Source organism: Mustela lutreola, chromosome 1 (genome assembly GCF_030435805.1).
Source record: "Mustela lutreola isolate mMusLut2 chromosome 1, mMusLut2.pri, whole genome shotgun sequence".
Taxonomy (NCBI): Eukaryota; Metazoa; Chordata; class Mammalia; order Carnivora; family Mustelidae; genus Mustela; species Mustela lutreola.
The window spans coordinates 37,324,607-37,350,574 of NC_081290.1; the positions used below are offsets into that span (position 1 = coordinate 37,324,607).

The 25,968-nt window shown below is 43.3% G+C and overlaps 1 protein-coding gene across 1 annotated transcript in view; it reads right to left on the reverse strand.

Moving 5' to 3' along the window:
- NWD2 (NACHT and WD repeat domain containing 2) overlaps positions 1-25,968 on the reverse strand; it is a 187,966-nt gene that overhangs the window by 159,936 nt on the left and 2,062 nt on the right. The window lies entirely within an intron of this gene.

The window sequence follows — 25,968 nt, forward strand, 5'->3', positions numbered from 1 at the left end:
TGCCTGGGTGACTCAGTTAAGAATCTGCCTTCCGCTCAAGTCATGGTCTCGGGATCCCGGGATGGAGTCCTGCATCAGGCTCTCTGCTCAGCGGGGATCCTGCTTCTCCCCCCTCCCCGCTCCTCTCCACCATTTGTGCATGTTCATTCTCTCTCTCTAACAGATAAATAAATAAAATATTTTTTAAAAATCTCATAATGGCAAGGGGATTCTTCAAACACTACAGTTAAAAATCACTCCTAGGGGAAATCTGGAATTCACTCTGATTTTACTTGGGTAAAAACAGACTGTATTGGAACAATTAACAGAAATAAATCCTGATGATGAATGCTTTAGCAACATTTAAATAATTATTGGATGCGGTGGGTTACAGCACGTTTTTGGGAGAATCCTGGCCCAGATACTCACATGCCTCTTCTGCTTACTCTACTGCACGGTGCCCCTATCTTGTGGCTCCTGTACTTGCATCCAGTCTCCCTCATCTTATCAACTTACCATGCATTTGGCTACCAGAATAATTTTCTTAAAAATGGACTTCCTCCCAACAATCTGCTTTTTCCTTAAATATGACCAAATAGCTTTTTATAAGCTCTTACCAATTTCAGGTCACGTCATTAATGCTCAAGAGTGAGCTTACTGCATAAAAGCACGGTATTTTCAAGCTACATTTTTAATGGTCTTATCAACATTCAAGCTGTGTATTGTAATACTGCATATTCACTGGGTGCCTGTCTGGCAAGGCACTGTCCAAGGTGCTAGGAATCAATCCATGAATTTAAGAGTCCCCGTTCTTCATTAGTTAACAATGAATTTGGCAAACAAGGCATAGACATTAGATAAAGTGAAGCAATAATGTCAAAGGTCTATGATTAAAAATCAGTATTTAAGCAATAACTTTCCTAGGAGTTCATGGAGAATGGCTTCCTGCAAGACCTAGACTTTAAAACTGAAACACAAAGGCTTCATATGGGGGAATATACGAGGGTAGGGTACAGGAAGAAATCAGCTAGCTAGTAGGATGATGCCAAATTATCAAAGCCTGGCAAACAAGGCTCAAGCTCAGACTTTACTCCACAGGTGGTGAGGAGTAGTTTAGAGGTTTCTGAGTTGAGAAGGAACATATAGAAATAGCTTCTCAAATATGAAGCTATCTTCTTTGTACAGAGGACTCCTACAGGAAGACAGACAGGTGATGGGAGCAGGTAAGGGTACAAGCAGATAAAGAACAGGTCTCTCAGTAATGAAGACTGGTGGCAGGCACACAGTGGTCCCACGACACTGGGGTCAAGTGGTTTTCACAGTTCTTATTATATCCAATTATTATTTTCTATTTCTTTCTTTCTCTTCCTCAGTAGACACAAAGTCTGTGGAGGCAAAGCCAATTTTCTAGCAATTGTTATAACTGTTTCAATTATTTTAAATTATGTTATAATAATAATATCAATTCGTGGAATATGGTAAGGACTCTGGTTCGAGGATCTTTATTACTCCAAATCCAAAGTCTAACTTCCGCAGGTCTACAGATTATGGCTAAAGGCATCCCTGGGTGGGGTGCTCAATTCAAAGACATGGACTTGTCATCTACATTTCCTAAAGAGGCATATCAAAAACACATACAGGGCCCTTGATGTCCACATTAGAAGTTAAGACACTCCTTTTGATTAATGGGTTCATGAGAAATCTCAAAAGTTGCAGGCTCTGATAGAGTTGATACTGTCATGGGTGGCAATGTTTTTCTCCTTTTCCTCAGCATTCTTCCCACAGCTTCTTACCTCCCGCAGAGAAATGGTAGTAGGTTCCTTACCACGTGTGACAACTTCTCCTATGCATCAATAATCATCACAAACCCCCAACATGTAATTAAATGGTTGACTGCTTGGACGAATCACGCAAGTTATGGAAAAACTGCTATTCTGCAATGACAATTTCTAATTAATGTGAACATGAAATATTTATGATTTATAGCAATAGTCATAGAAGCAGTCTCAGAACCAGGGGACAATTTCCACCTAGAATTTAGTTTCCCTTTCTCCATATTTCTTCTATGCTAATATGCATTCTATAACAATTCATACTCTTTGCTATCCACCTTACTTTTTCTTTTCTTTTTTTAAAGATTTTATTTATTCATTTGAGAGACAGAAACAGAGAGAGTACAAGCAGGGGGAGTGGGGTAAGGAAGAAGTAGACTCCCTGCTAAGCGGGGAGCCTGACATGGGGCTGGATCCCAGGATCTGGAAATCATGATCTGAGCTGAAGGCAGAGATCTGAGCCATCTGGCTTAACCATCTGAGCCACCCTGGTGCCCCTTGTCTTTCTTTTTCTACCTTAAATTCTACTTCTCTTCCAAGTCCCAGCTCAAGCTCTGACATTTTCTCAAGTCATTAAATTCCTTGGTATACTTAATTTCTCTGAATTTTTAGCACTTTTTAAAATTAACCTGGAGCAGCCCCAAGATATCTCTTCTTCTAACATGTTATTTTCAACCAAATTTAACACATTTACTGTACATTTACTATCGGTACTGCACAAAACTAGGTGCTAGGTGGGAGAGCTGGGGTGAAAATGAGAAAGACGTATGAATTTCCTCTAAGGATTCAGTGTGTCAGTATAATAATCCAAAGTAATGTATGATCAATGTCGTGAAAGAAAAACAGAAGATAAAATAAAGGTCAGGTAATTAACCATCAATATAAATTAAGATGTATATGCATAAATGGGGTTTGAGAAGGAGTAACACTGGGGTGGACCTAGAGCAAGTATTTTCTTCTTCTAACACCTTTTTCATCCCTTTCATCTCTTAAGAGTTCTGCCCCCCATTTCCAATCTCTAGCTTCACTGTGACCATCTGGACACAGTGATCGGGCTAACGGCTGGACACGTGACCAAAACCAAGCCAATCAGAGTCCTCCCTACAGAAGTATTTTCAAAGTCTAGCTAAGAGAGAGTGCCTCTTTCCTCTTTCTGGAGTTAAAAGTTGTAAAATTGTGAGACCAAAATAACCCGTGGCCACATTCACTTCTCCAAAGTTAGAAGAGCTGGTCTGAGAGAATTTGGTAGGCATAGGGGGAGAAGCAAAAAGCAGCAGCAGTCCTGACAGTGTTCAAGCTCTTTACTGTTACCTACTGAACGCTTGTGCCCCGCCCCCCAAAGTCCATGTTAAAATCTTAATCCCCAAATGCGATGGTATGTGGAGGTAGGATCTTTGGGAGGCAATTATCTTGACCAGATAAGGTCAAGAAGATGGAGGCCATATTGGGAGCAGTGCTCTTCAAAGAGAAAGAGAGACCATAGCCATCTCTCTCTGCCATGCAGGGACATAAGAAGAAGGCATCCATCCATCTGCAAGCCAAGACGAAGGCTCTCACTAGGAAATGAATGTACTGACACCTTGCTCTTAGACTTCCCAGCCTCCTAAACTTTGAGAAATGAATGTTTGTTGGTTTAAGCTACCCAAACCTATAATGTTTTGTTACAGCAGCTCAAACCAGGACACTGATCCTACCTATATCTGAAGTCAGATTCCCCCTGACTTGCCTCTACACAATTCGATTACTCAAGTTAATGATGTCTCCAGTTCTCGATTAAATCAGTTTGAGGCAGGCTTCTGTCTCCTGAAACAAAGGGTCTTGGCTAATTTGGGAAAACCACAAGTACTGAAGGGAGAACACCCCATGAGAAATTGCTCTTAAAGGAAGGGTAGGATTCTGAAAGGTGAACAAGAGACGGAGGGATTCACAAAGGCAGAGAAGAGAGAGAGGGTAAGGACGGACTGTAGCCAGAAACAATGTATTTAGGGGTTTGGTGGGGAATGAAGCTGAAGACAAAGACTTATAATTGTACCTTCAAACGGAGGGAGCAAGCATAATTTTTTGGTTGCTTAAAATTTTGGTAGGTTAAATAATGCCCTCCCTCCCACCCACAAACATCCATATCTTCATCCCTCGGATCTGTGAACATTACCTTACATGACAAAGGGACTTTGAGGTTGTGAATTAAGAAAAAAACTTGAGATGAGGATATTTTTCTGGATTATCTGGGAGGGCCCAAGGATCACAAGGGTCCAGTGAGAGTCACAGGTAGAGATGGGACAATGGGAGCAGAGGTCAGAGAAAGAGAGAGAGAGACAGAGGTGAAGAGGCTGCCCTACTGGTGTGAAGTTGGATGCAGACCATGAACCAAGAAATACAGGCAGACTCTAGAAACCGGAAAAGGCAAGGAAACAGACTCTCCCCCTCGAACTTCCAGAACTAATGAAAACCTTGCCAACACCCTGACGTTAGCCCAGACTTCTGATCCTCAGAACTTTATGAAAATAAATTTGTACTGTTGTACTGTTGTGCGCCACTAAATTTGTAATAACTTATTACAGAAGCAACAGAAGTGAATTCACTTTTTTTAAAAATTATGTTATGTTAGTCACCACACATCATTAGTTTTTGATGTGATGTTCCATGATTCATTGTTTGTGTCTAACACCCAGTGCTCCATGCGATCCGTGCCCTCCTTAATACCCATCGCCAGGCTCAAATGTTTTATGTTTGTTGGATGCTTTGTAACTTCCAATGTCATTGTCAGTAACTGAATTGTAAGCTCCTGGATAGAAATGCCACATCACATACTCCTGTGTGTCTTTACAGAGAGATTGTTCAGAGTAGGGTCAATTAAATCTTACTAGTCGGTATAATTCATGGCAGCTCCCCCATTAGAACTATAGCATTAGATATCTGGATCTTGAGGGCTTACCTGCCTTTTTAAAATGGAATTATTTAATATTGCCATTACTATCACAAAGTATTTCTTCTTTTCCTTCCACACCTCTACTTTTCTGGAAAGGTAGCAATCAAGTCAACAGAATAGGCTGGACTGAGCTACGACATAATTGTTTGGATGTGATTTCAATATTTTTGAAATTTGTGTCATTTTAAGTACTAAATGGCAAGGAGTCCTATTTTGAGATTCATTTTACCCTACAGATTGGGCAGTAAACACCACTCCTGCATATTTTGACAGTATACCTCTAATGGCAGAAAAGTTATGCCAAAAACAAATGCTCTGTATTTTTCTTCATCTTGCAGATGTCGTTTTTTTTTTTTTTTTTTTTTTTTTTTTTAAGATTTTATTTATTTATTTGACAGAGAGAAATCACAAGTAGGCAGAGAGGCAGGCAGGGGAGGGCGGAAGCAGGCTCCCCAGTGAGCAGAGAGCCCAATGAGGGATTGATCCCTGGACCCTGAGATGATGACCCAAGCTGAAGGCAGAGGCTTTAACCCACTGAGCCACTCAGGCGCCCTGCAGATGTTATTGTTTTTTAAAAAATTTTTAATTTCTTTTCAGAGTAATAGTATTCATTGTTTTTGCACCACACCCAGTGCTCCATGCAATCCGTGCCCTCTCTAATACCCACCATTAGGCTCCCCCAACCTCCCACCCCTCGCCTCTTCAAAACTCTCAGGTTGTTTTTCAGAGTCCATAGTCTCTCATGTTGTTTTAATTGAAAATGGTATTAGATGACTATAGTATTTTAAGATTTTATTTATTTGATAGAGATTACAAGTAGTCAGAGAGGCAGGAAGGGAGAGAGAGGAGGAAGCAGGCTCCCCGCTGAGCAGAGATTTCCCCATGTGGGGCTCAATCCCAGGACCCTGGGATCATGACCTGAGCCGAAGGCAGAGGCTTTAACCCACTGAGCCACCCAGGCACCCCAGTATTTTAAAAACATATACTATACACATCTAAACAAGATTAGTCTTTAGAAATTAAATGGGAAATTCAGCATTTACAAATGTACATAGAATATGATTGCAATTAATAATAAAGAGCCAGATCCTGTATTTTTGCTTCTGATTTTCTTATTGAATAAAGCCTCATTTTTAGATCTTTTTTGAACTCCTGAAAATGGCACGCTTATATGTGAAGGGTATTTGTTTTCCACGGAATTTTATAATGCTACAACCTCAACAGCTCTCTGATATAGACTGAAATATCTGTTTGACATATGGACACATCCAGATATAAATATAGTCAACCTCCTTGGGCAAAAATCTCCAGAACACCGAGTTTACTGACTGTACCACAAAATGACCTATTTTGGAAAAAAAGGTCAGCTGATTGTAAAAAATCAAAACGATAAACAACACGACTCTGGGATGAGAGAGGATAGAGAAACATCATTTTACCTAAGGGAGGGAGAAACTCTACCAATCACATATCCACCAAAAGCAAAGCAAGCTCTTCTGAAATGCTGAGTACACAGGGTTACGAAGCTATGTCACTTTCAGCAAGCTGCTCCAATTCATATCTTCCCATTACAGAGCTAGTGACTGATAGAAAATAATCACCTACCACATCTGAATTCAGCCAGGCACTAAATGAAGCTGACAGTTATCTGTGAGCACTGGGAGTGGACGGGTAGATTCAAAGGAGTCTGGATCCACAATCTCCCTTGGTCTGGTCTGGTTAGTTCAAGCACAAATGAACGGAACGGCAATTAACTACCTTGCAGTCCTACTCTAGCATCTCCATCATAGTCACAACCAGACACAACCCCAGCACTCTCTTGAACTGCTATCTTGTTTCAGGGATGCTCAGAAAGTGTGTTTCACCTCACTGTGTATTTAGGACTTCAGTAAGTGGTCAGGAATAAAGGCAATCTTTCATCACGCCCAAAGACCATCCAAAATCCTTCTGCTAAAATAATTTTTTTTTTATTTTAAATAATTTAGAGCCCATTCCAGCCTATCCTTCTCTTGGCTTTATGTAATTTCTCTGATAAAATTTATAAGGACCTTGAATGTTTGTTTAGTCTTCAAAAACTTGGCACACCTCTAATTCCACCCCCCACAACCCGCTGCTGTATTTTTCCTGGATAGTCTCCCCTTCTTTCCTCTCTTCCTCCTCTTTCCCACCCTCAACTCTCTCTCTCTCTCTCTCTCTCTCTCTCTCACACACACACACACACACACACACACACACTAACTGTACTTCCATTCTGAATTATCATAACAACAACTAGCATTAGTGTGTCTATTACGCCAGGCCCAGTGCTTAAGTGCTTTCCATACACGACTAATCCTCATACAAACTTTCTAAGCCAAATACTATTTTTAGCCCTGTGTCGGTAATGAGGACACCAAGGCTTAGAGAAGTTGAGGAAGATGACACACTGCTCCAAAGTAGTGAAATGCAGATACCAGACCCAGTGCTTTCTGATTCCAGAGCCCGAAGCCACATGAGTCTCTGTCATCGTTAACAACACGAAAGCTTCTGTAACCCAAGCTCCCTCAGCCTCCCCAGCAGACTGGCCAAGGGGAAGTGGCGGGCAGCTGCAGCCATGGGCTGTGTCTTTAATGAATGAATGCATGAATTTTCATGAAAAAGTAATCACTGGTGTGAGACTATGGGTCACCTTGGGGAGTGGCTCTGAAACACGTTAACTTAGGTGTTCTCCTCGTGGGCTGTTATGTGCACCTGCTACCATTAAGGTCCAATAAGTACAAGTTCCCCTGGGATAGCAGCTGTGAAAGCTGGGCCAGCACCCCCTGGTTGTACCTATATGGGAGGATTACGTCACCGCCGCTGCTGCTGGGCTGCACGACGCCCTAGGTGACACTCAGGCGGGCCTCTGAGGTGGTCACCATCAGGCTCACAGCAGAAACTGCTGCGCTCACTGAGACAGACATGGTAGCGCTTGTGGTTCTCATCCCATCAACTTTACAATGGGCTCCTCACTTGCTGCCTTGGTTATTTACTCTTCCCAAAGAATTTTTAACAGGCTTCCTTGGGGCTTTAATGAAAATGCAAGGCTTAGAATCCACCTGGAGACAGACCAAGAAGCAGCCTGTGCCACTTTCCAGCACCGAGAGACTGAGGCTGAGCCACCCTCTACCACCTCAGACAGCATTTCCTATCCGCCCGGGGCACAGAACAGGAGGTGTTTTCTTCTCTTGTCGTTGTCTTACTCCCAAGGTTTGGGGCGTTTTGCCACCTGCTGCCTCCACAGATGCAGTAACTGCTTCTCTCACCCCTTCCCTTTCAGTTTCTCGAAACCGGGGAAGTCAGGGGATACAGGTTAGGGTCCACAGTTTTTTACCTTAATGATGAAGGGACTGCTTAATTAAAATAGACAAATACAGATTAGAGTGGTTTTAACAAATCTACCTTAAGGGGTGCCGGGGAGGCTCAGATGGTTAAGCGTCTACCTTTGGCTTCGGTTGTGATCCCAGGGTCCTGGGACTGAGTCCCGCATCGGGCTCCTTGCTCAGCGAGGAGCCTGCTTCTCTTTCTCCCTCTGCCTGCTGCTCTACTTGTGCTCTTTTTCAGTCAAATAAATAAAAACTTAAAAAATAAAATAAAAACTAAAAAAAAAATCTACCTTGGAATTTTCTTAGAATCACTTAAAATTTTTTTAAAAGATCTATTTGAGAGAGAGAGAAAGCATGTGTGCATGCGTGCCCATTGCTTACAGACGACATCTGTTCTGGTTGATTGGCACCTGCCATATGGGGGCATAAATTTTGTGAAGGCTGCCCTGTCTCCATCTCTTCCCCACCACACTGATCTCGCTGCTCCTTGGATACAAAAGGCTCACCATGCCGCAGGGCGTCTGCACTTACTGCTTCTTCCTTACACTTACTTCCTGGCAGAAATGCTTGGTTTCCTTCCCCACTTCATTCATGTCTCTGTTCAAATATTATGTCCTCAGACAGACCGTCTCTGAGCACTCATTACTGGGAGACAGTACATGCGTCCGACATTGTTCCCCTTACCCTGTTCTAGTTTTCCTCACAGTGCATACCATCGCGCCCAGAAACCTTACAGACATAAGCATTTGACTTTCCCCGTTATGGTCCCTCCAGGAGAATGTGACAACCACAAGGGGTACAACTCCCATCTATGTTAAATAAAGTTATTCAGTATTTGTGAATTCAACCCTCAGGGCTTAGAACTGTGGTTGTAAGCAGAAAGCCCTCAATCAGTATTTGTTCAATTCATTGTAATGAATTTCTGATTAAAAATGGGATCTGAGGGGCACCTGGGTGGTGGCTCCGTGGGTTAAGCCTCTGCCTTCAGCTCAGGTCATGATCTCAGGGTCCTGGGATTGAGCCCCGTATCAGGCTCTCTGCTCAGCTGGGAGCCTGCTTCCCCACTCTCTCTCTGCCTGCCTCTATGCTTACTTGTGATCTCCGTCTGTCAAATAAATAAATAAAATCCTTTAAAAAATAAAAATAAAATAAAAATGGGGTCTGAACTGTAAAGGAAGAAGGCATGCCTCTTCTTTTGGCTTTAAACTTATTTCTGATGATAATTCTACAAAAGCCCTTTTTAAACTGTTTATCATAGCTATGGCCTCTTAAGATGTCAACCCTGACAGACAGTTGGAAATAAACATTCTGGCTTTATATAAATAAACAGAGGATGAACGTTTCCTAAGTGTGTCATCATGTCACACATCCTTCCTTCTTGTACTGAGTGGGCAACAAAGATACCGCTGGTAGAGGAGAATTTTTTTCCTTTTAGTGACTGCCAGCTAGCTGAGCCGGGTGTGATGTCACTTGTTTCCTGGCTGAGCTGTCCGCATCTCCCAGGTAAAGAGATGATGGAGCTAATAATGGTAATGATCCCAGTTAACATTTAACGAGAGCTTATTAAATGCCAGGCATGTGATAAGCATCTCACAAGCTTTATCTCATTGAAGCTTCATAACAAGCCTGTGATATTTTCAATTTTAGAGATAAGCAAATCTTGGATTAGAGAGACTGAATAATTTAAGGTCACAGAGTCAGAAAACGGCAGAGGATGAGGTCTCAAATGCAAGCCAGATTCTGAACCTCTGACTTCTATTACTCATTAGTCCCCATATGTATTGTGTGTTGTACGTGCACACACCGTGGATTCTACCACAAAATTCAGGGTAGAATGCCAATCCCTTCCACACACGAATTTATATGCAAACATCCCTCCCCAAAGCCCCATGATTTCATCGACCTAAAAGTCTCATTTGCTAGCCTAAAGAGGAGCCTCTCATGCACATTTCTTCCTGCACAGGCTCTCCAGCAGAATACCAAGCACGTGGTCTGAGTTCCTAAATTTCTTTGTGTTTGTGCCACTTGTTATACATTCCAAACACCAATCACTAGTGCACATTCATGTAGGAGTTTCAGAAGTGCTTTTCCATCCATTATCATGACCATCTTCTGAGGCCAAGAGGACAGGTAATCCTCCTGCTTTTCCTTGGAAGATGGAATAGGACACATTCGCAAAGTCGGGAGAAAGAGCTACACCACACACTGCCTCTTCCCAAAGAGAAATAAAACAAAACAGAACTGCTGGGGGGCGGGGGGCTTCAAGGAGTGGAACAGTGTCCTGCTGGAGCTGGAGGAGATCCCAGAAGTCCTGCATTTCATTCACTTCACTCTATAGGGGAGGAAGAGTCCTGAACAGGATGGAAAAGGTCACAGAGCTGCTGTCCAAAGCAGACGCGCCAGTCTGCACCAGTCTCCCTTACCACCTCACAACGCCTCAAGGACAAGAACATTCTCCCATATGAACCCACGATGCCAATGGAAAGCAACAAGAAGGTCTCTGGTGAAAACACATCTGTCCAGCTTCTAGATGGCTGTTACGGAAGCCTGATTGCGCATGACTGAAACGGAACGCAGAATGAAATTTGCCGTAAAAATAATGTTTCAGAAAGTGACCAGTTACCTAACGGGTTCCCAAAGACACAGTGTAGCTAGACCATAACACTAATGGTGCGTGATTTCCCATTGTTCTGGTAAGAAATGCACAGAACACAGAGCTGCACTGCCAGGCTCTGGTCACCCCCTCCCCAGGCAGGGAGTGGAGCAGGCGTCCTTCTCCCCCGATGTCCCTCCTCAGTGACTGCAGCAGGAGATGGGAAGCTACATGCATGGAGAGTGGCTTCTCGAGAACTTGGACCTCAGGGACTCTCAGGCCAGGGCTCCACAGCCAGCCCTATGGGGATCTAGCTAGCCTCTGGATGAGGCCCTATTAGTCTGGTAATAAAGGAGTGGAGGAGCCATCCAGGCAGGAGGAGTTTGGGTGCAGGGACAGAGGGTTAGCTTTCCTGTGGAGGGACTGGAGACAACAGGGACAGAACCATGAGAGGTATAGGATTTGGGAACCAGAGTTCCGTTTTTCTTAAGATGACCTGAAACTCAATGAGCCTTTCTTGAGCACAAATACTGTGTATTACATGTTAGTTACTTTATTATACTGTATCAAAATCACTCAACACTGGCTTGTGTCAGTTCACAACTCCTGCATTTGAAAGAGATCTAAAAGAACAATGCTTTGTCTCTACCTAGAGCTCACTGTTTCTACGCTAAGACAGAACTCCATAAAATATACGATATAGGGGTTTTGTTTCGGTAGAAAGACTGAGACTCGTGGCTCTAGAAACTGCCTCAGGTCACACAGCTGGTAAAACAGTGGGCAGTGATGAAACTACAATCCTGGTGTTGTGATTCCTGGATGCCCTGGTGTCAGATGAAATGCACGGCCTGGAAGTCCGCACTGCTTACCCCACGGCAGACACAGGTGCTGGTGGAGAGGAAATCTGCATACATGTGTGAGGTCAGCAGAGCTGAGAAGGGAGCCCTCTCTCTAGCTTCCATACCCACTAGAGCTGCCCCCTGAACACAGCTCTGCTTTGATCATGTTCATGGTATCAGCACAAGTGAAACCTGGTTTTCCTCTCTGACGCAGTTGAGATAAACCCATTTCTGACTGGAAAAAGGGAAGGAAACACAAGAGTACACAGCAAGTACTGAATCCAAAGAAGGAGTTTCAAATATTTAAAAAAAAAAAAAAAAAAAAAAACTCAAGTTAAAAAGAACCAAAGCACCTGGTTATGCCCTGACTTTCATTTTCTTCAGATTATCATTGGAGGCACATAAAGGATGGCGGGCTCCCGCCTCCCTCCACCCAGCTGAGGCTCAGCATGCTGGCTTCCCTCTCCCCAGAGGGACCAGACTCCCTAAATATCTATTTTCTACCAGAACCAAACTCCAAACTTGAGAATCAAAACTGTTCTGTTTCAAAACTCCTCGATTCTGGAGCCTTCTTCCTCATTCCATTCTAGGCGGAGATTTGCAGAGCAGGATCAACGAACGAATGAAGGATTAGCTCCTTCTGGATTCAAGAGGTCATCCGCCGATCCCGGACCTTGCACAGACTCAGGCAAGAAATGCGTCTCGTCCCACATGCTCTCTACCCTCCTCCAGCCCAAACACCAACACCCAGTTATTATTCTCTGTTTCTTTCTTTCAGGAATACCTGTATTGTTTGCTCAGTATGATGTGGGCTCCAATGACTCAGTAAGAATTACCAACTTACATAATAAGGAGTTGGCCATTCTACCATTATGGCCATGTGGAATGAAATAGTTTTCCATCATATATGGGATTTAATACTCCCCTTAAGGCGTACTGAAATTCTCCTAAAGGGGACTGTTCATTTTTATGAAGAGTGGTCCCTCTCCGGTGAAAGTGGACAATGCATGCACTTTGAAACATTGTAGCCAACCGTGCAAGGGGTCTAAAAGATAAACAGGGGTTGGAAAAACGACAAGACTTTATGCAGATTTAAAGCAACATTAAAGGACTCCTTATGTGTGAAAGAAATTATGGTTTCTAATATAAGATCAGAGCACACCTTACATTAAAAGATGGTAGTGGTATCTTTTAAATCTGTCTGAATGTCATTTTATTGAGGTCCACTTGTTATTAAAAGGTTGTTAAGGGCTAATTTTTAAAAGCATGGGGTTCTGCTTTATTATTTAGAGATGGAACTTATTAACTTAATTTCTGATAATGTGGGCTGAATTCACAGTTATATGTTAAACCATCATTTAAAAATTGTGTTTTTATATAGTCCACTCTAGCTAAATGCATATGTGATTATGTAGATGGTATCATCTGGGAATAATGACCATTTCTTGTCACAATTTACAAAAAAAGTTATTCAAGTAATTCTCATTTCCGTGAAACCCTAATACCTCTTCTCTTCTGTAATCTTCTAGGGCCTTTAACAAATTTTGATCTAGAATTTTAGAGTCTTTGTTACATTTCAGGCATTGTTTTAGGTTCTTGTGTATTTCATTTATTTCCCACAATAACCTTGTAAGGTACTTATTACTATGTCCCACTGTCAGAAGGAACAATGAAGCTTGAAGAGATTAAGTACTTTACACAAATTTATGACAAATCCTGGGGTTCCAAGCCAATTCTAGCCCCCAGCCCCTTAGCCAGTACACACTAGCATGAATTTGTTTTATTTTACTAATTTGATTTCTCTTTTACCTGCATAACAAATCAAAATCATTGGCTGAAAAACCACAGCATTCACCTTACCCTTGAGTCTGCACTTTTGGCAGGGTTCAGTGGGGAAGGCTAGCTAGTCTATGCCTCAGCTGGGAGAGCGCCATGCGTGGGCAGAGATCCACTTCCTAGATAGCACAACCTCCTTGCTGGCAAGGTAGTGCTGTCTGTTTGCTTCTCTCACAGGGGTCTCTCCATGGGGGTGCCTGGATTCTAAAGAACAAGTGTTTCCCAAATTAGAAAGTGGAAGTGGTCAGTTTCTAAATGCCTGGGGTCCAGAGCCTGGTGCTGTGCCATTTCTTCCCTATGCAATTGGCCAAACAACAGTTGGGGAGCCCAGAGATAAGGAGAAAAGTCACAGAGTCCACCTCTGGGTGAGATGTGTGCCAAAGCATGCAGTGGTCATGAACAAAACTCCCACACCTTGTAAGATTTTAGGTTCGGGCGCCTGGGTGGCTCAGTTGGTTGAGCAACTGCCTTCGGCTCAGGTCATGATCCTGGGGTCCCAGGATCGAGGCCCACATAGGGCTCCCTGCTCAGCAGGGAATCTGCTTCTCCTGCTGACCTCTCTACTCTCATGCTCTCTCTCTCAAAATAATTAAATAAAATAATAATTAAAAAAAGATTTTAGGTTCAACAGTGATTTCATTAAATCGTGAAATTCCTATTTCATGAGTGCTTTCATTCCCCAGGTCTTTGCAGATGAATGCTCCCGAACAGCAAACCCTCCGAGGTGGGAAGTTCTGGGTCTTTTCCCATTTTTTCCTACATATTCTCCTTATTGTTACTGCAATTGCTTCTCCATATGGATTACTGAGCCTTCTGAATAGAGACCCTGGCTTAAAAGGGAACTTTATCTTCATGTCTTTCTAGTGTTCTCAGCAGATATTCTCTTCTCCTTTAGCATTTGGTATCTCTGATTAACCTCGTTGCTTTTTCTCACAGTGACTTCAGTAGCTTCTGAATTCCATTTTCTTTTTTTTTAAAGATTCTATCAAAGAGAGAGAGAGCGAGCATGCTGGGGTGGGGAAAGGAGCAGGAGGAGGACAAGCAGACTCTATGCTGAGCCTGACACGGGCTCTATCCCAGGACCCTGAAATCACAACCTGAGTCAAAACAGAGTCTGATGATTAACTGAATGAGCCACCCAGGTGGCAATCAATTCTGTTTTAATTAGAGAATTTTCTAGAACACTGTCAGCTGAGTGAAAGCCTCTGCTTCAAGCTATATGCTCTGCTTAGCAACTAAGCAGTATGTAGGTTCTACCAAGATGCAAGTAGATTTTCAGTCTATTTTACAGTTGCAACATATTTTTCCTCCTTTAGAATGTGGTGATTCTACCAGTTCTGTCACTTGGTCAAGAAAATTTCTCACCTGCTATTTCTTGGGCAATGTTTCCTATTTCACTCTGGCTTGTCCTCTTTGCTTTGGCCAAAAGAACCAAAACAAAAGCCTAAGATTTGCTGCTTACTCTCCACCCCCACCAATCCACAGTGTTCACAGTGGCAAATTCACTGCACAATCAAGAACACACCCCATGCCTCACCCACAGCAGACATTACTAATCAACCTCTGCTCCCTTTCCCACAGAGCATCGATGGAGCCCTGACATTATACTTGTGGCTGCAAAATATTTTAGTTGTTCACTAATAATTAAGCAATGAGAATAACTTGACTTCCAGGACAGATCCTATTCCTTTTCTCTGGAACACCTCATCGTCTTCCGTAGGACAATCAAGTCTTTCTAATCTCTCAAGCATTGTTCTGAATTCCTTGTTTTTATTGAATAAGGCTTCCTGCTACCGACTCCTTGCATCTTTTCTCCGAGATATCCAGAAAGACACTTCTGGCCACCTGCCGTGCTGGGTATTCTCAGCCAGGAAATGTTTCCTATTACTTTCCTATTTCCTATTTGTCCTTCTCAGACTCACTCAGGCAGTAGTTATGGCCCTGGCCTTGGGTCCCGGTCCCAACAGCAGCCTGCACCTTGTCCCAGGACCTCTGTCCCACCTCACAATTAGGGCTGGGCTCCTGCCTTGATTTTGCCAGATGTTTCCTGCTATTCCCTTCTCCTCCCCACACACACCTTTATCTGAGGAGGGCAGTCTTGGGCCCAAACTCCTCTTTCACCTTCATACTTTCCACATGCCTAAACCCCTCCAGTTATTATCTGAGTATACTCCCCAGTTACTCTGACACTCGAGGAAATTAAATGTCAGCATCCATGTGTTCACGATGCTTCTTTGCTCAGATTCTATGGTAACAAAAGCTTTCTCTTCCAAAACGGTGCCCTTCTCTTGGACCGAGACTTGTTCTCGTCACTGACAGCTGGCCTAGTGCTCCCATCAGCCACTGCACTACAGCAGAGAGGTCTGTTTCTTGGCTTTGACACATCCTGGTCTTTCCCTTTTGTCTAAGTTTGACCAGCTGGTGCCTGACTGGGATATCAGACAGCACAGTGCGACTCCAATTACTCCAAGTGGCCCATGGTGAAGCACCTCTCTCACAGCCACAGTGTGTTTCCGGTAGTTGTGTTTGTCTTGCCTCTTACCACAGGAGTTTAAAGAATGAAGGTAGTGTGGATCTCTCATGTCCTTTGTCACTCTGCACAGCAACCAGTGAGAGAGAGAAGTTCAGCAGTACACAATGGGTATCTCATAAACATGGCCCGTGATGCTTAGAATGAACTCTGAAGGAAACCCTTCCAGCAGCAAGAATCTCTCTGACACTACCCATACTGGATCAGGTTCAGCATTATGAAAGACACCCTTTTAATTTTGTAGTTCCATTTCTGCTAGATTCTGTAAGCACTCTTGGAATAGGACACCTGATATCTGGGCTTGGCCCTCTGTTTGGAGTGTACCTGTGCCCTAAGCCTTGGAAATATTTTGGATTGAAAATGAGATTTTCAGGAAGCATTTCATTAGAAGTGGGTTTTATTCCCTTTGAATTGCATCCAAAGCTATAGTTTCTATCCTTTTATTAACTTTCTACCACAGATCCTTTTTCTAATTCTATGTTAGCCTACCTACTTTAACTTGCAGAATGAATCCTGTTTGATTTCAATAAAATATAGGATCAAAGATGAAGCTTTGAAGAAGCAATATGAAGGTGTCTGTCTTTAAGTCAGGAGCACCAGATTTTCTTCTGCATCGACTGTCCATAATTCAGCCCATATGTACACTGTCAAACCACTTACAATTTTACTTTGATTTAAATCATGTGAGCCTGCTTTATCAAGCCCAATTACCCTGTAGATAAGTTCCTGTCACACAGTAGGAATCAAATCACTTGCCATTTTAGCAGTCCATCGCCTTAACCACTCGGCCACCTCGTCTCAAATCACTTGGCATTTTAAAAGGTGTTTATAAGTGTGTATTTTTTTCTGCTGTCTCTTGCTGCATATCAAACTACCCACTATCAAACTATACTGGATTAAAACAACTTACTATTTCTAGAGAGATGGAGTGACTTTTCCCAAGGCACGTGAAGCGCTTCCCTTATAAAAGTGTTGGATACTGATAGTTGATACGGTTCCTGCTATTACATACAAAGTATGTCACACCTTCTAGCCTACAGTCTTCTCTGGTGTTAGATATTGGCTGTGACAGAGTTTGGGTTATATCAAGCCAGAAATCTAATTTTAAATGATCCTGAGTAATTAAAGAATCCCACTGTGTACAAATGTTAACACTGAAATAGCTGAATGTTCAGGTTCAGGGAGAAGCCCTTCTTCCTCTAACTGGAGGTTTCTTCTGGAGCATAAGCCTTCCGGACTCCTTTTATCTCTTTCCTATCCTTCAGTCAAATAAGGGATGGCTTATTTGACTGAAAATGTGGGAAAAATAAACCAGGCAAGCTCAACCCACCTGCTGACTCCTTTTGCAGGGAAATGACCTGTCCACACAGAGTGTGGGTCACTCTCCTCTCCAGGCTCAATGTTTTATGGGGCAGACCCCCTGCAGGCCCATCATTGCCAGAGTGTGGGTAGAAGAATGTCTAATCCTGGTGTTCAGTACTAGGAAACACAAAAGCATTCTCCTTTACTACCTTTTTCAGAAAAAATGGTGGTATTTTTTACCTATTTGCAGACTCTGGTTTTTCTCAGGTTGGAATCTGGAAGGTTCTAGAAGAGTACCACATACGGTGTCACTGCCAATCCTCAAAATTCACTGTGATTATCACAGCTGTTAACACTATTGGGCACTTGTTATGCGCCAGACCACTAGTTCAGTCACTTTTCATGCATTTTCTCATTTAACCTAATTATGACAAAGACAGGCCACAGAAACTACACAATACAATTGGGAGTTCCGGTAGCTTTCAAAGTTGGCTACCCTTAATGCCTACCCCACCCCACCCCCATATGTACCTGCCTCTCCTCATATGAGGAGATAGGGTCTATTCCCCCGCCCCCCACCGCCCCAAATCTAGGCTAGCCTGTGACTTGCATAGACAGGACACAGTGAAAATGACATCTGGAGACTTCCAGGGCCTTAAGAGGACTGCTAGCCGCCATGTCCTTTCTCTAGGGTTGCTAATCCCCTAAAAAGGAATCTAGGCTAGACTCCTGAATGAGGAGAAAAGCTGGAGAGCAGGCCCCCATGGAGAAGCCCTGAGCAGCCAAACATATGCATGAAGCCTTCTCTGATCTTCCAGCCCAGTTTTGCCCAGGCCTAGCTGAATGTGGTGAGTGAGTGACTCCCGCCAAAAGCTCAGCCGAACAGAGCTACCTGTCTTCTGCAGGCCAAGCCCTGCCTGGATTCCCAGACAGGCACAGAACTGTGAGAAATGATGAATCATTGTTGTTTTGAGGCACCAAGTTTTGGGGTGGGCTGATATATAGCAACAGACAACAGAATCAAATAAAACACAAACTTGCCACGCACCCTTTAAAACAGCAAACGGTATCCTTCTAACAGTGTGACAAGAATCTTGAAAAAGAGTCCTGGAAAATTGACTAAACTTTAAAGTCACAATCTATTTGTAGAGTGTATGACATACTCCAAACCCAGCTTTCCTTTAAATGTCATCCTAAATGATCCATCTTTAGGGGACAAGCAACAGTGTCACCTCAAGACATGGGCTCCACTCTCTGTTCAAAGGGATAAAAGCTCTTTACTGAATAATAATGACAATCTCTTTCTATACCCTGCAGAGGTCTCATCATCGCTTTGCCTCCTATTTGATTACCAGGCACGGAGGACAGTGTTTACACCCTGGCTCTATGTGCTCCTCTGGGGAGCCCTCCCGACCCGCACTCTGAGCTCCACACTGGCTTAGTCCTCCTCAGTGTCTCTCTAATGCCCTGCTCATATCTTTAGCCTGGCGCTCATCACAGAGATCACTGATGTAAACTGCACGAGAGCAGAGACAGACCACTGCTGCTGTATGCGAAGCACCCAGGCAGCCCTCCGGAGGGAGGAGGGGCTTCAGGAATATTTCCTGGTTGACCCAGTCAAGGTGCCTGTTTCCCGGGACTAGATACTGTTTCTCTCCGTGCTGAGTGTCCATTAGCATTTGCTTTCATTCTCTCCGTGGTGGTGTGAGGGCGGGAAGCCTGGAAGTTCCCTGACTTACTTGTTACAAAAGTCCACGTGCCCTTCTGGGTCTGCCCAGGGCGTGCACCTGCATGAGGTGTGGACCATGAGGGGACAGGGGTACATTCTGCCACCCTGAACTATGCTGGCTGCCATGTGGTTTCCGCAGACGGGAGTGTCTGTAGAAACTCACAGCCGGGATAACTGGCAGTGGCTTCTGCAGTTTCCTGCCCTCTAGGTGACAGCTTTAGCAAGGTGACCTAAATGCCCAGGGGTGACCCTTTCACTCACTGGATGCTTACAATGATTTTGGGGACTGCTGCATTCCCTCAAGTACCTGGAGTGGTTTCTGTTTTACTGGGGAGTTCTAACTCCATTGACTGCATTCCTCGAGGGCAGGAAATGCCTTTTTAGCTTTCCACACCCATCCCTGCCCAGTGTGTGGATCACAGCAGAAACGAATAATAAAGATAATAATGGTAATCACTGCAACACGGATTTCAAGTTTGCTCCGTGTCCAGCACTGTTCCAAGTGCTTTGCGTGAACTTATGTATTCACTAACCGGGCGAGGCAGGCCCTGCTGCTGTCCTCTTCTATAGACTGGAAAACTGAGAACAAAGGAATTAAGCAACCTGTGAAGGAATCACAGCATTAAGCGGTGGATGGAGGCGGCGAACTGAGGCAGCCTGACATGGCTCTCCAGTCCGTACTTGTAACTAACATTCTCCCCTGCCTGATTAACATTTGCTCAGGGACTTGAAGACGCCACCCCTACAATCGTAGAACACACTGTAAATGTTTTGTGTGCATTTATCGTAAAATAGCAGTTCAGTATGTTCTCCTGTAAGGCTCTTAACTCTCAAAGAGGTTTCTGGAAGCATCAAACAGCTGTGTGTAGATACACACACACACACACACATACACACACACACACGAAGAGGATTTTGCTGTGTTAACTGTATTTTTTTTCTGATTACTCACAAAAACAGTGAAAAAAAAAAAAAAGACAGGGAGCCTTTGAAATAATTAGTACTGCAGGGAAGGTAAGAAGAACCAGGGTAAGGAATATTCACAGCTTTCATGTGAACTTCTTGGTACACATCCTTCTGCCTCTTGCCTGGGGAGCACAAGCTAAAGTAAAAGTAAATTAACCACCGGTTGCAGCAATGTAGGGGAAATCCTTCTCTCTTGACTGTGCCTTGTGCCAAAATGGAGAATAAGCTTTCCTACTGAGATGCCAAAGATATGGAGAAGAGAGAAGAGCATCCAGGGAGATACAAAAATATGCAGCGTACAAGGTCTAAGTGGAATTGGACAAAGCATCTGATCATTAACATTTGGGGACAGACGTGCAAGGCTCTCAACATGCACAGTGACCCTGTCAAATGCACTGCATAAATCTGAGTGGGCGGGAAATGAACAAAAGTAGGTGTTGGGGAGTATCTTTTCCTCCAAGGTTTCCCAACACACAGAGGGGGATCCACGAGCCCAGTCGCCCTGGATGGAACTGTTTCTTACTCCTCAGGCGAGAAGTATCTTAATCGGTTGGAGGCATTTGGAAGGAAAATCTGAACACCAATAGCCCAGTGACTTCGTTCTCTCTTATAAGTGAATCTGTCATTCTTCTCTGATCCCCCATGTCTTAAATTATAAAAGGGTCAACTCTGTCTACTGGGTGAGGGGAAGGGGCAGGTTTATGCCCTGTCCATTGCTGACAGTGACTGGGGAGGGAGGGGATAAGTTGATGCCATCCTGAGGTTCAGCACTGGAAAAATGGTACTTGCCTTAAGTTAAAAGCTGTTACTTCCCCCAAGAGGTCCACAGTTCTTACCTGTACTTCCAAAATCCCCACAGTGTGGAAAACCAAAATTTTTCCCCAATTCACCCGGCAGCCAAACCTTAAGTGACCTGAATCACCCGTGGCAAAACCCGACCTTAACAGACACAACAACACTTGGAGTCCTGATGTCTTCACTCAGAGCCTGGTGTTGAGTGTAGTAGCCAGTAGCTGGCTACACGTGTCTATTTTAAGTTTGTTACTCTACTAAAAATTCAGATTCTTAGTCACACCAGCCACATTTCAAAAGCTCAAGAGCCGTATTTAGCTCGTGCTACCCTACAGGACAGTGCAGATAAGACCCTTCCAGTACTGCAGAAAGCAGAACATGGATGCAGAGTGGAGACGTGTCCTCATAGACACACTCGTATTTGATGATGGGGTATCACCCCAGACCCCAGGAAATCAACAGCAGATGCGCCATTTTCTTCTAAAATCTAAAACCAACCTGGAATTCCACAATCCTCTCTGCTCTAAAAGATAAAGGATTCTGGGTCTGCATCAGTTTTTAGCAGGAATAAAGGCAGTATTTTGGCCTTCTTTCTACTTTAGACTTGACCTGTTATGGACTCAATGGTTGTGGCCCCCCAGATTCATATGCTGAGGCCCCACCACCAGCATATGAGAGTGAGACCTTCGGGAGGTGATTAGGTACGGCTGAGGTCAAGAGGGTGGGGTCCCCATGATGGGATTACTATCCTTGTAAAAGGAGGAAGAGATACAACACTTTCTCCGCACTATGGGAGGATATGACCTTCCTCCCTGGGACCGTGGAGGAAGAGGCTGGAGCCACAAAGCTGTACGCCAAAGTATACCAGGGACCACCAGGAGCCACCCGAAGCCAGGAAAAGACAAGGAAGGACCCTTCTGAGAGCCTTCAGCGGAAGCAGGACCCTGCTGACCCTTGCTTTCGGACTTTTGCCTCCAGAATCACAAGACTACAAATTTCCATTATTTAAAATCCAGTCTGTGGTAAATGTTGGGGCAACTTTAGGAAATGAAGTCAGATTTTGGCACCAAGAAGGGTGCTGCTATAACAAAGCGCTCAGAATGGAAAGCGGAGAGTTGTGGAGAAAGCTTCCATCTTCTCAGAGAATATAGAAATCGTGAGCACAGTATGGCCATTGTGGTGACACCTAAGATGACAAGGAACGGGTTACCGTGCAAGAGACCAAAGGGAGGGCTGCAAAGTAGTAAGTGATGTAGCTGAACTGTGCTCTAGGGTTTGTGGAAGGTAGCACTTATAAGCCATGACACTGGTTGAAAGGGTGGCTCACTTCCTCCTGAGCACTTATGGTATATTTCGGAGGGGGATGGAGGGAAGGAATTGAGAGAGGAGTTAAGCAAAAAGGAACCAGAACATAAAGATCTGGAAAATTCTCAACTTATTCCCATTACAAAAAATAGCAAAGCTTGTCCTGAAAGGAACAGCAAGGGTGTGGTCGAACAACCATTTCATAAGGATATTAATATGGGTGTAAACCATGGACCACCCCTGTGTAAACGTCAGCTGGAAAGTCAGCTGGAACGGAGGAAGACCAAGACAGGCTCAAAGGAAGGCAGGCTGCCAGACTTCTTAGATCCTAGAGCCCTTCAGCTGTGCCTGTGTGTGATTCTTCAAGACAAAGGAAGAACGCCCCCAGAGGAGGTTCCGAGAAAATCAGGGCCACCACCTTGGTTTAAAGGTGGGGGAAGGCATCATCTAGGTTTCAACAGGGCAGAAGGCGTTAATCCAAAGCCTTGGGGACAGGGTCTCCTAGACTCTTGGTGGACAACTCCTCCCCTACATTTACAGAAGTGGAACTGCCACCCCAGGTAGAGTGGAAAGCAGAGCTTCAAACCCAAGAAGATTATGCCAAGAGAGCCTTAAGACCTAATGGTATTTGCCTTGCTGAGTTTTGAACTTATTTGGGACCCTTCATCTTTTGTTTTTTTTGGCTTTTGCTTTTATTTATTTATTTTTTTATTTGACAAAGAGAGTGAGAGAGCATAAGTAGTGGAAGAGGGAAAAGCAGGGAGCCCAAGATGGGACTCAATTCCAAGACCCTGGAATCATGACCTGAGCTGAAGGAAGACCCTTAACCGACTGAGCCATTCCATTTCTTTGGAATGAGAATGCTAACCTTCTGCCTGCCCCACCATTCTGTTTTGGATGCACAGAACTTTTCTGGTTTTGCAGGTTCATAGCAGGAAAGGAATTCTGCCTTAGGATAAATCCTACCTGGAGTTTCACCCCTATTTAATTTAGATTGTTTTTAGTTAAGAGTTTGGGCTGTAGACTTTTGAGTTGATGCTGGAGCAGGTCAAGAATTTTGGAATTGTTGGGATGGAATGAACATAATCCGCATGTAATCAGGACATGAATTTGTTGGGGGTGGGCAGGGACAGAATGTTATGGACTTAACGGTTTCTGCCCCTCCCCCACTCATAGGTTGAAATCCTAACAGCTAATGTGATGGTAGTTAGAGGTGGGACTCCTGGAAGGTAATTAGGTTTAGAGGAGGTCTTTAGGCTGGGGCCTCCATTATGGGATTAGCATCCTTTTTAAAGAAAAAGCAGAAAGACAAGAGTTTGTGTTCTCTGCCATGTGAGGACACCGTGAGAGGGTGGCCCTCTGAAAACCAGAAAGAGGTCTCTTAGAAGAACCAAACCTGCCAGCACCCTGACCTTGGACTTTCCAGCCTCCAGAACTGTGAGAAGTATATGTCTGTTGCTGAAGCCACTTGGTCTATGGTATTTTGTTGCAGCAGCCCCAGCTAAGACTTACTTTGTTCTAAACTGGTTAATAAGAAATGAGACAAAGCGATTACTTATTAGGTCCCTATGAATTTCAACATAGGGAGAGATTCTGCTCGCTCCTTTCCTCTGTATATTCATGCACAATTCAGGCTAGTCACAGTGGAAGATTTTATATGTATTTTAGAATCATTGTTCCAAGGATATCTGAGTACCATTCTGGCAGAGACACAATGGCTAAGTGACTACGAGAATTCCAAGGATTAATACAGATGCCACAGATGGAATTTCTATGTTGGGTGGAAGGTGGGACTAGATGAAATCTAAGGTCTATCTAGTCAGAGAATGCTATTCCCTCCTCATAAGGAATCTTCTCCAGGGTCTTTAATATGGTGGGGACTGGTCAGATGCAGACATACTTATGGATAGGAACAAGTCCATTAGAGTCCAGAACATTCTGAACTTTCCTTGAATGCCCTTAATACAACCTTTTGTTGCAGGTGAAGTGTGTCAGGGTGGCCAGCCATGTTCCTTCCTGCTACTCAGCTCTGGCTGTCAGTATTTAGGAATAAGGAGAGCACTAGCCACTAGATCCAGCTGACGGGGATGTGATACTTCACAGAAATCTGGTGTGAACCTAGTCTGGGCCAGAGTATCAAGAGAGGTTTTGGGTCCTCTGAAGGCTCCACCTCGTTTCATTCTGCCATAGGGGTGCAGGCAAGTGGCTTAACCTGGCCCAGCCTCAGTTTCCTTATCTGTAACACAGAACAACACCTGGCCCAGCATCCTCACAGGACTGGACAGTGGAAATCAAAATTAAAATACTGAACGAGCAAACATATGGGAAAGTAACTTTTCCATGTGAAAGACATAGGTTACCTTTACTACTGATGCGTAACGTCCATACAAGCCTTTCAAAGTAAGACCTATTAATAATCTAAGGGAGACCCTTGCTGTAATCTTAAACATATTGCTCTGAGTTCAACACAAAGCAGCTTTTCTTTAGAGCCTCAATTGATTTCCACTTGTTAAAAAAAAAAAAAAAAAAAGAAAACCATGAGATAATGTTTTTTATCTTAATTGGACAGTGGAGAGGCCCTTGAGTATTGGCCAAGAATCTAATAATGGATTAGACCAAAACACAACCATTTGCTTCCTGAACTGCATCCATAAAAATTTCGTGGTGGAGTGCTCTGATAGAGCATTTACCAAGATTGCAAGGTTTCATGCACAAGTCCACCAAAAAACAAAAACAAACAAAAACAACAACAACAAAACCCCCACAAAACAAAACAAAAACCCAAACCCAACTCTGTCTTTTCTATTCAATACACCCTCCTCATCTTTCCAAACTGGATAAAATTTGAGATGATGCCCCCTATAACAACCCCTTGGACAGAAGTCACACTTCCGGTCCTTTCAGATCCATGTGCGAGCTCTGCAGCTCAAACAGTGACTAGGAGATATGAATGGCTCATGGCTCCCTCCTCCTGTTTGCTTTCCAAAGATTAATAGATGGTAAAACTTTTAAGAAACTCGAAAATTTGAAGAATCATATGTACAAACTTAGGAAAAATGACACAAATCTTAAATATGAATTTGACAGTAAGCTGACTTAACATAACTCATGATCACTGGTTTCTATTCAAAGGAAATACAAATTGAAAGGAAAAACTACTGATCATATTAACAAAAATTTCACAGTACTTTAGAAGCAACATGTTTAAAGAAAAACAGTCATTTTAGCTGGTTCTACATCAGCCGACTTAAACACTACTCACGAGATTTCATTTAAGCTTAGAAGAATTGAAAATTTTAAGCCTAAACATTTTCTAACACAATTCTCTCAATCACTTAAAAAACGTTTAAGCAGCATTAAAAATAACAAAACACTGAACACTTAAGTTGCATATATCCCCAAACTTTTAAATAGGTTGCATATCTCCACGGTTTTCTTTATTCAGGTTTAAGTTAAAATCCTGGAAGACATATCTGAGATTTTAAAAGGATTTTAAAAGATTGCACAATAGTTTCTTAAATGTCTCCTTAAAGTATTAAATTCTATGAAAGTGAGTTGTAAACGTTATAGGTCATGCCCCTATCTCGAAAGTATACATTCCTTCTATTACTAATCACTGTGAGTTACCTCTTTCTTTCCTCAATCCTCTTGACATAACGCAAACTTTACCTGAGATTTCTGCTTTTTCTTTTTTTACAATTATTTTAGAAAGTTATTTCTGTCAGTCCTCTCTAAATAAGCAACTGGTCTTGGGGTTTCAAACTACATTATCCAATGATTGTTAACTTTTCCTTTTACTTTTTTGTCAGACTCAAGGCTTGTAAGAGCCCATAAAAAAAGTCTACAAACTTATCTTTTGGCCGAACATTTACTTTTTCTAGAAAAGGGCAATCCCTGCAGTTTTATCCAGCTAAAGTCAAATGCATCCTGCTTTCCCTTACTAGTAACGAAGGTTAACATTCAGGACCTAGAACTCAAAGGCAGTATTGAGG